Here is an 11,269-nt window from a genome sequence, read left to right as displayed (position 1 = left end):
GTGTGGTTCCCAGCCCGTGTGCCAGGTAACCTTTCTGTTATGCTGCCTCACATGTGTGTGTGGGGGCATACTTTTCACAAACACATACACACATACACACACACACACACACACACACACACACACACACACCAGCTAACTGTCCCTTTCAGCACCTATGCAAATCCAGGGATGCAGGAGATTCTGCAGCTGGCTAACATTAGCTTTTAAGAGCTCTGAAGCCAAGGTCGTTCCGAATCAATTATCCAGGCCCGGGCGTCATATCCTTTACCCACCCATTTTTTTAGGCACAAATCACCAAGGAGATACTCTCCCCACCCAAGACTTGCTCTTCATTTCTTTCTGCACAGGGGGAGTTCAATTCACGAGTGAGTGAGTGTGTGTGTGTGTGTGTGTGTGTGTGTGTGTGTTTTAATTGTTCAACATTCACAGGTACCCATAATATTCCAGATACTGTACCCCACTGTAATGATTAATGTTATGTGTCAACTTGGCTGGACCACTGTACCCAGATATTTAATCAAACACTATCTCTGTGAGAGTGTTTTTAGATGAGATGTAAATCTAAATCAGTGGTCTTTGAGTAAAGGAAATTGTCCTCCACAATGTGGGTGGGCCTTATCTAGTCAGTTGAAGGCTTCACTGCAACAAATGACTGATCTCTCCTGAGCAAGAGGGGATTCTGCCAGCCGATGGCCCTCAGACTTGAACTGCAGCATTAGTCTGGGCTGCTGTAACAAAATACCACAGACTGGTGGACTTACCAACAACAAATTCATTGCTCACAGTTCTAGAGGCTGGAAGTCCAAGATCAAGGTGCCAGCATGGTTTGGTGAGGGCCCTCTTCCTGGCTATAGACTTTTCATCCCACGGAAGGGGTAAGAAGTCTCTCGGCCTCTTGCATAAGGACAGTGAACCCATTCACGATGGCTCTGCCTCCTAACACCATCCCATTGGAAATTCGGATTTTGACATATGAATTTGGGAGAGACACAGACATTCAAACCACAATACTGGGTCTTCAGCCTGTGACCCACCCCGCATATTTTGGACTTGTCTGCCTCCATAATTGCGTGAGCCGATCCTTAGAGTCAATTTCCTCCTATATGTATACATATCCTGTTGATTCTGTTTCTCTGGAGAAGCCTGACTAATGCACTCACCCTCACTCAGATGTGCTCAGAGCACACACTCTCATTTAGCAGCACGGGGAGTAGGAGGGTGTTCTGCTTTGAGAAGGAGGCGGAGCTAAGTGACCTTTCAAGTTTTTACAGAGCTAAAAACCTAAGACTTGGTTATTCCAGTACTTGGTACTTCCCTTAGTGCAGATTCTAACCTCAAGGAAAACACCTTGCACTCATGTGACCAAATACCAAAATAGAACAGAATGAGGGCTCTTGTTCCAACATTTAAAGGGACAGGCATGTGAAGCAGAAGGTTTCACACAAGAAAGAAACCAAGTCTATGACCCAGATCCTGCCACTAGCCTTTTAAACTCTGAATCACAGAATTCACAAAGGGAGGGGGATTCTTGTCCCTCCCCCACTGCATGCTTTTTCCTAAGCAAAAAAAAAAAAAAAAAAAAAAACAAACAATGACCAAAGGAAATCCTTTGTGGGAGACTTCCTCCCATTCCATAGCTACCATTCAAGGAAAAAAAAAAAAGTTCACGGAACTGGGCCACCCCTCCTGGCAAAAGTCAAGCATTGAACTTGACCAGGGGTCACTTTGCGCTTTCTACCGAAGCTATTTTGCAACTGGCCATGGTCACCATCACCGAGCTTCCTAGTGGAGGACGTGTTCAAAGATAGGGTGCCCACCTAAATGTCTCTGACTTAAAGACCATTTTCTGTGCTAGCTCCCCCTGAAAGGGATCTGTCACCCAAGGGGACACCGAAACGGCAACCATAGTCCTAACCAGACATCGCTATGAGAAAGCACACAAATATGGCCCTGGGAGTTGATGACACCTCTCGCCTTCCCACGACATAATTAACAGGATAGATTCTTAAATATCAGTCTTCAGCACAATGCTGACTGGGAGTCTATTTCCCTTGACTTCGTTCGGGATGTTGGGTTACATCAACCCCAAATTCCCAACCAATTTCTTAAAATGTAACTAAGACAATATAAAACGCCTATGTGTCCACATATTTAGGATATACACGTTAAGACGCTCTCAACATTGCTTTCTGATCACCGAAAAATTGCTGTGTTCATAGCAAAGAGCTGCTTGATATGCTATGGCCTCTCTCTTAGCTCTAACAACCATGGTACACACACCCCATGCTGACACTCCACGGGCCTTTAAAGGACTTCTGACTTTCCAGGAATTGCTTTTAGACTATCACTCAAAACTGTGCCTGCAAATCATTCAGTTTAAATGTTGTGTGGAGTTTGGGGGTCATATATGTATGTGTTTTTCTAGATAATCATTGACCAAAAAGACACTGTATTAAGAGACACATACATTCTATGAAATTGGGCTTTAGTAATTCAGTGGCAGTCTATCGAGGAAATGTTCCCTGGGGAGACGTTGTGGAGGATACTGCTATCATTTATTTGTTTGTCCTATTTATTATCTGTCTCCCTTCACTGAACTGTAAGCACACAAGAGTAGAGATTTATTTCTGTTTTGCTGCTATGTCACCAGTGCCTAGAAAGGACCTGACTCACAGGAGGTGTGCAGAGCATTTTGGGTAAGTTAGCAACTGTCAGAGGCTGAGGGGAGATGGGTGGATTACTAAAATCCCCATCATTTAACAGGGAGAGACTGTGAAAATAGCACTACACCAGGAGCCAGGAGAGCCGAGTTTTGAGTCCCCGACTGGCCACTCAGTTACTCAGTGAGGGACCTTGAGCCTCATTTTCCTCTCTGGGCACTGGATTCTCAACCCAGCCCCCATCTCCTTCCTGGGGCTCCCCTGTCTGATTCTGTGGGGATAAGCCTATCCAGCTCTCTAACGGGGCGGGGGTGGAGGAGGTGGGGGGGAGGGGGAAGGCAGCCCCAGTCACTGCTGGGAGGAAATTGGGGGCGGGCAGCAGAAGCCGAAAGAAAGCACAGAATTTGGCTTAGAAATCTGGTGAGGAATCGCCTTGCCCTCCCTCGGGGCGCTCCCTTCTTGTTACATCACCTTATACATCGCATTGCGGTGATGCTCAAAAACAAAAAGACCATTTCGGAAGTACCTTCCGTGTTCCAGGGGGGCAATCCGCATTCCCTCTCACAGCAATCCCGGCCTACAGAAAAACAGGCGGTTGGGCTTTCCAGCAAAGAGCTCCGAAGCTGTGGTTTCCCCCTGAGGTGTCACCTACCCTTTGATGCAGAGTGCCAGTAGGTGTGTCCCCAGCCTCTATTCCTGTCAGAGGCCCCACAGAGTAAGTACAGTCGAGATCACAGAGATCAACAAGGGCTGTGTGGCTTCCGGGGCAGGGAGAGAGCAAGCAGAGCAGAGAGGAGGAGCCCGCACCCCATTCAGGACAGAGGAGGACTCTGGGGGACGCGCCCGCCCCCTGCCCTCGATGGACAGGCCGCTGGCAAGCAGCCATCCTTCTGAGGCGGTAACGCTCAGAAAGTACTTACCAGGCACTTTATTTTATGTACCTTACGGAACTCGGTATTTCCAATAGCCTTACGAGGTAAGTCCCATTGTGGCAGATGAAGACATTGAGGCCGAGGGGGTTTAAATGACTTGCTGAAGGTCACACAGCCGGGAGAAGGACAGGGCAGGGCTACCTTCACACAGTCTGACCACCACATGGTTCCGCTCCCTAACGCCCACACAGCACCGAAACACGTTCTGGGCTTGCTGTAAGGTGGGGGGCACCTTCCACTCCTTAAACCCTGGAATCCACTCCCATCCCTGCTGAAAGCTCTCAGCTCCCCAAGGCACTCAGTAATATTCGCTCTTCTCTCTTTCATCTTCAATGTGCCTCCACACCAAAGTCCTCTGGTTCCAGGAGGAGCTCTTTCCTGCCACCACGGCCAGAACTCTTTAGAAAGTTCACAATGCTGTTTTCTCTTCTCCTCTCTACTCCCTCCCTACACTGGGATTATCTAGAAGCTTCTAACTTCACCATGATTCCCAACCATCCCCATGTTGTTTATTAGGCTTTTTTTTTTTTTTTTTTAATTATTTTACTTCATTTCTTAGCCTCTTTTACACTGTTAACCATGACCTCGACCTTCAAACCTGCTCTTCCTTTGGGAACCTACCTTACTGCCGCCTCTCCTGGTTCTCCTCCCAGCTCTCTGGCTACCCATCCCAGTTGGGCTCAGGTGCCCCTGCAACTCTGCCCATCCCTTAAAGGTTGAGGATGTCCAGGAGTGTCCTGGGCTCTGTCTTCTCACTCTGGACACTCTCTGGGAGGGATTTCACGAATTCTCAGGACTGTGATATCTATACACAAGAGATTCCCCAATCTTTACCTCCTGCTCTGTTCTATCTTGTGAGCTTGAGACCACATACTCAGCCTGCCAGTGGTCCACACCCTCACCACCAGGAGGAACAGATTCTCTGCAGGACCCGGCCGTGTGGAGTTGATCTGCCTCATTTCTCCCACTAAATAGTCCAGCCCTCTGAACTATTGACCCTTCCTCTTCTGAGCCGCCGCACGGCCGGGCCCCCTTTTCCGGGAAACTCCTTAGCCCTCCTTTTCCTTGGCTCAGTTCCACTCACCCTCCAGATCTTCATGTGGATATCACTTCCTCCGGGCAGTAGGGAGGCGTCAGGCCTGGGTGAGGTCTCAGCACACCCCCACCCCATCAGAGCACCTATTCCATTTACTGCAAGGACCTATTTCCTCTATATCCTCCATACGTTACTTTACTATTTAATCCCCACTAACTAGTGTAGTTCTCGATCCATGCCTTGTAGGCATTCAATAAATAGGGTCGAGTGAATGAAGGATGAATGAATGAATGGGAATTATAGCATCATTTAATCTGGTCTCAGAACCAGATGGTGACCCCGTAACTCCAGGAATTCATGGTGAGATGGGGTTGTGATCTGTGAGCCCTGTTTCCTTATGGGTCCTCTTTGTTCAGGGCAGGTGATATTAGCTCCCAAGAACTGAAACTTAAGCCCGTCTTCTGACTCCCATTCATGTCAACCACCTTGACTACCAAGATGTTTACCACTGGCCTGATCCCATTCTCATTCTTTCTCTGAGCGTGCTGTCCTACTGTGTGCTCTTGGTGCCACTGCTGCCTGTGACCAATACTGGTCACCCACCATGCATGGGGTGGGATGGCTCAATGCACTGAATGCTATGGATCTAGGAGTCTGTTGCCTGGCATTCTTCAGTCCCAGGGGGAGCCTTCTCTCTGCAACTCCTAGCTTGCAGTCTCTCTGGATCCACACAAGCAGCCTCAGATGGCATTCGTGTGTTATTTATGTGTGCACATGTCTGGTAAACCACAACTCTGGCCAAATCTAGCCTCTTCCAAACCAGGGCAACCTGTGGGGAATGTGGCAATAGTTCATCTCCTTCCTCCTGACCAAGCTGTTCCTGGCTGGGGTTGCCCAAAGGTGCTACACGTGTAGAAAAAAACACAAGCTTTTCCACTTACCACCCAGATGCTTCTAGATATTGTTGTGTTTGTGGATCGAAATCATCTAGATGTTGATTGACCCTGCAGAAACTTCTTGCCCAGATGCTTGTTGTCATATAAATTACTGACAGTCATCTTTCTTTTCACCTCCAATCTGCCAGGTCTTTCCCTCCACTGCCATTCCAGAAGGCGCATTCCAGGTGCGATTGTCATTCCGGAGCAAGGGTGGCCGACTCATCCCAGCAGTGTTCTGAGAGGATCTTCCCAGAGGATGGGCGGCAGGACTTGGCCCCCTGCCAGCCAGCAGAACCCTTGGTGCCAGCCAGAGGCTCCCTCACGTCCCCTCACACCCGGGCTTCCCTAGAAGTTCCCACATACTGATGCCTCTCACTGCCGCTCCCAGGGGGGCCAGAGCCTTTTTGGTAGAGAAAAGCTACTATAAATACAAAACAAAACACTGCTAGGATATGACCCTCTTATTCACTAACCAATGCACTTTTCCTGTGCCATCTGTGATTTGCAAGTCCTTTCATGATAAGGAACTTGTTACAAGTTCCTTAAGTTCAAATTTATCATATCAAGGGGCGCCTGGGTGGCTCAGTTAAGTGACCGACTTCAGCTCAGGTCATGATCTCACAGTTGGTAGGTTTGAGCTTCGCGTTGGGCTCTGTGCTGACAGCTCAGAGCCTGGAGCCTGATTCAGATCCTGTGTTTCCCTCTGTCTCTGCCCCTCCCCCACTCATGCTCTGTCTCTGTCTCTCAATAATAAAAATGTTTTTAAAAATTTACAAATTTATCATATCAAAATAACTCTCAAAACGGACTGCATTGATCATATCAAATTTGTCTTTCTGTTTATCAATTTATCAATAGACTGACTCCATAAATATTTACTTTGCCTTTACTGTAGGACAGGCTTTGAAGCATATGATAAGAACACCAAGAGAAAGAGACTTGAACTGGTCCTCAAATTGCCTACATTCTGTATTAGTCCACGACAGCTGCCATAACAAAATACCACAGAGTGGGAGGCTTAAACAACAGAAATTTATTTTCTCATAGTTCTGGAGGCTGGAAGTCCAAGATCAAGGTGTCAGCAAGTTTGACTTCTTCAGAAGCCTCTCTCCTTGGCTGGCAGATAGCACTCTTCTCCCTGTGTCCCCACTTGGTCTTTCCTCTGTGGGCACTCCTCCCTGTGTCTCCTCCTCTTTTCACAAGGACACGAGTCAAATTGGGAGCACCCGGGGGGCTCAGTTGGTTAAGCATCTATTTGACTCTTGATTTCGGCTCAGGTCGTGATCATCTAGATCGTGGTTCTAGAGTTCGAGCCCCACATCCGGCTCTGTGCTGACAGTGTAGAACCTGCTTGGGATTCCCTCTCTCTTCACCTCTCTGCCCCTCTTCCCTGTTTTCTTTCTCTCTCTCGCTCAAAGTCAATAAGGAAACTTAAAAAAAAAAAAACAAAAAACAAAAAACAAGGGCACAAGTCAGTTTGGATTAGGGCCCCACCCTAACTGCTTTGCTTTTATTCAATCACTGCTTTGAAGAGCTTATCTCCAAATATGGTTACATTCTGAAGTACTGGGGTTTGGTTGGGCCTTGAACAGATGAATTTGGCGGGGAGGAGGATAGTGGGACACAATTCAGCCCCTAAAACCATTCAATTGGAGAAGTGGAGAAATTAAAAGGTGATTACAATAAAGGATACTAAGGACTATGTTAGAGGAGATACAAAATGATTCTGAAGCATCAAATAGGATACCTCACCCAGCGTGGGGAGGATGGGGAGCAGTCAAGGAAGGCTTCCAGGAGGAGGAGACGCTGCCACACTGAACCAGAAGTGGCACACACAGAGACCCAGAAAGAGAGTGCAGCTTATATAAGTAATTCCATTTGACCAAATCATAAAGCACAAGAGTAGAAGCAAGAAGGGAGACGGGAGAGGATGGTAGGGCCAGGAGAGAGCCACCTAAAGTAGACTGGGCTCACTCCTATAGCAATGGTGTGTCAAAGAAGCACATTCTGGGGATGGGTGGGAGTGCTTACATAACCAGATGTGGGCTTTATAATAGATCACGGCATTAACTGGGGATAGATCAGGGCTCCTGCCAGACGAGGGGCTGGGCAAGCAGGTGGGAGGCTGACAAAATTATCCACTTGAAAGATGATAAAGACCTACGGTGACCCATTAGTGGGATGGACAGAGAGGATGGGGTTCAGAGACGATTAGCACTGAAACTGAAGCCACGAGGAAAAAGCAGTTTCCTCCAGGAGAATATGCAGAGTGAGTAGACTGGAGACCAAGGAGGAAACTGTGGGGTCATTAGCATTTAAGGAAAGCCTAACAGACAGGGATACCACCCAGGCTGGCAGCAACATGAACTGTGAACACAAAAGGAGAACGTGTCCAACTGTAGCACACACGTCCATCTAAATGGGGCGGCCACAGCCCAGCTCCAGCAGAGGCTACCAAAGGTGCATGTCGCCCAGGCATGCCCATCTTTGGATTCTTCAAGAAAAGTGATACTGGTGAACCCAAGGGTGAAATCATCCCGCTTTTAAAGACTAGAAAGCAGTTAGAAAACCCTAAGCAGGTCAAGCAACATGAACACGTGGGCTGTATCTAATATGCAAATCTGAATTTAGGGGATTAAGCACCACCAACGTGACAAGGAAGGGGGACAGCAGAGAGAAGGCAGTTTTGTAGTGGAGTGGATTGTCGCCCTGCCCTCCCTGGGAAGGAGCCCACATCACACCTCATTGACATCAGGCTGGGCCATGTCGCATGCTTTGGGCAATGGAACGTGAGCACAAGGGACCTGTGTCACTTCCTGGTGGAAGCTTTAAGAGCCAGTATGTGCTTCTCTGTGATCTCTTTTTTTCCCCTCTGCCAGAAGAGGGAACACATGCCACAGAGTTGTCTTCATCAGCCCAGGTCCCAGAATGAGGAGGACACAGAGCAGACCTGTGGCCAACCTACAATGAACATGGAGCACGAGTGAGACATAAATCTCTGCCTCTGTGAGTACTGAGACTTGGGGATAATCACTGGGTTACTGCAGCGTAATCTGGCCTATCCTGACTGATGCAGTCACAGAAGCCCCAGGGGAAAGGGTTCTCGATGCATGTTGTCCAATGCTGCAGAGCCGGCTCAGAGAAAATCTGCAATCCCAGGCAGGATGGGAGACAGACAGTGGAACAGGATCCCTGAGGCAGCAAGAGGGACAGATGAGTCTCGAGGGAGGGGACTGGTCTAAGACATGAGGAGGGGCACTTCTATTTCCTCCATGAGACTTAAGGAAAGAAAGACAGCATGGGTGTGATGCAGGTACACTTTTAGGAGGCAGGTTGGTAGCAAGTTGGGTGGCTTGGAATACTATAAAATCAACAAAAAATTAAGAACCCTATGCTATAATAATGAGGCGCCTGGGTGGCTCAGTCGGTTGAGCGTCCAACTTCAGCTCAGGTCATGATCCCGTGGGTTCGTCGGTCTGAGCCCTGCATCGGGCTCTGTGCTGACAGCTCAGAGCCTGGAACCTGCTTCAGATTCTGGGTCTCCCTCTCTCTGCCCCTCCCCCACTCATGCATGCACGCTCTTGCGCGCGCTCTCTCTCTCTCTCTCTCTCTCTCTCTCATAGAAATAAGTAAATAACCATTGAAAAGAAAAACTCTGTACTATAATAATCACAAGGAAGGCGGTGTCACTTTCGCCTGGGGCAATAAAGGTAGATGTGAAAGAAAAGAATTTGAACCGGATCTGAGGACAGATACTGTATTAAGGTGCCCTGGCTACCCTAAGACATAAGTCCCAAATGTGGTAGCTTGGCCCAGTAGTAATTTTTTCAAACACATGAAAAGTTCAAAACCACGGGGGACAGACTGTGCTACTCCCTCTTTCAGGGACAACACAGATAAGGCTCTGCTGTCTTCCATATTTGACGTGCATAAGAGCTGTTCTGATATTTACATACAGTTTGCAGGCAGACAAAGACAGGAGGGGAGAAGTGAATTGGCAGGTTTGTATAAGCAAGGCCTGGAAGTGGTGCAAATCAATTACACCCACTCCTAACTGCAAGAGAGGCTGGGAAATGTAGTTTGGCTGTTAAATGAACAGATAGCCAGGGTCTGCCCAGTTGGAGGATTCTGCTTGTCAGAAACAGACCAAAGGAAAGCTCAAAGCAGAAAAAAACAGCATAAGCAGGGGCAGAAATTTTCAATATGTATTCAGAGACTAGAATTAATTTAAAATTGCCTACAATACAGAATTCATGCAGGGGCCTATTGGGGGAGAAAGCTACAAGGGAGGCTGGATGAAAATTGAACAAAGCTTTACATACCTAATGAGAGTATTAAGTTTATCGTAGCCATCAAGGACCTAACAAAGACTCTAAGATGACATTTCACTAAGCGAGATTTTTCAAGTAGGTAGAGGTGAAGCTATCCATTAATGGGGAGCAAAGAGATACATGGAGCAAATATGGTTAAATCTTGGTAATCCCTGAATCTGGATAAGGAATGTCTGTACCTTAGTAGGTTTTTTTTGAAAGTCCTAATGATAAAAATGTTTTTAAAAGATAGTAAGGGCCCTTCAAAAAATCTTTCATTATGTATGCCACAAGATAATAAAACCAGTAAGGAGGGAATAGGTTTTCCACCTGTTTGTTCACTAGCTTGTACTGTGAAAGCTACTAGTTGATGTGTACCCACTTTGGAAACTCTAGGACCATGAAACTGTTAGTCAAAGGTATTATTTGGGGGGAATCTACCTACTATTATCAGTACAGGAATGGTTCATCCCTGTGCTGAAAATCACAGGTACTTGATTCACTGGTTCTTCCCTGAATGTGTCAGAATTAACTTTGCAAGCAAAGCCAGCCTTCCATCAGCATTGTAAATCTGTTCTGTAGATAGGCTGTGTCAGAAATGAATTCTTTGAAAGAGTCACAAACTCTTCTGTAGCATCATGATTTGTTGTTTTTCATCACTTCTTCTTAGGCTGAGTCCTTCTGGAATCACCAACACTGTATTTGTTCATAAATCTCTTTTGTTTCAAGGCCACAGATGGCATCACCCTCACATCTTTTTGCTAAGAAACACTCAAGGAGGACACATTTCAGGTTATTTCCAACGCAGGCAGATGCATGGCTTTACCCCCAAACATTTAGGATACTTCAGATTTGTCAAGAATTTTTAACAACTGCTTTTTTCATAAAAGGATAGAATTTTTCTGGGCTTATACTTTCGAGTTCTGGAGAGATAACCATGTTATTCTTTGCAAGCTAGCAAGACGTTTTTTTTTTTTGCTTTTATGGAGACAGATGATGTCATGGAAAATACACACACACGCACAGTGATCAGACTAATGTGAGCACCAACAGCATTTAGCAGCTGTTGACCTTGGGAAAGTTACATAACTTCTATGATCCTATGACATGAGAATAATAATACCTATTACTATAATCATTATGTGAGTGAAATAAGACAGCACGTATCAAGTACCTAACAGTGCCTAGCACACAGTGTTGTGTTATGGTGTTAATACATGTATGTTTCCTCACATATAGGCCACTTCCCCCACATACATTATGTTCAGATCCTGGCCTTGCCTCTGATGAGCAGAGCACCGTAATCCAAATGTGAAAGCCTACCTTACGTCAGGTGGTGTGGCACGGCTGTGCTGCATGTGTGTGCCCTCACGTACAGATACAGCACTTC

This window comes from Panthera onca, chromosome A1 (genome assembly GCF_046562875.1).
Source record: "Panthera onca isolate mPanOnc1 chromosome A1, mPanOnc1 haplotype 2, whole genome shotgun sequence".
NCBI classification, from domain to species: Eukaryota; Metazoa; Chordata; class Mammalia; order Carnivora; family Felidae; genus Panthera; species Panthera onca.
The sequence above is the reverse complement of the archived record's forward strand: the minus strand, read 5'-3'. Positions refer to the sequence as shown.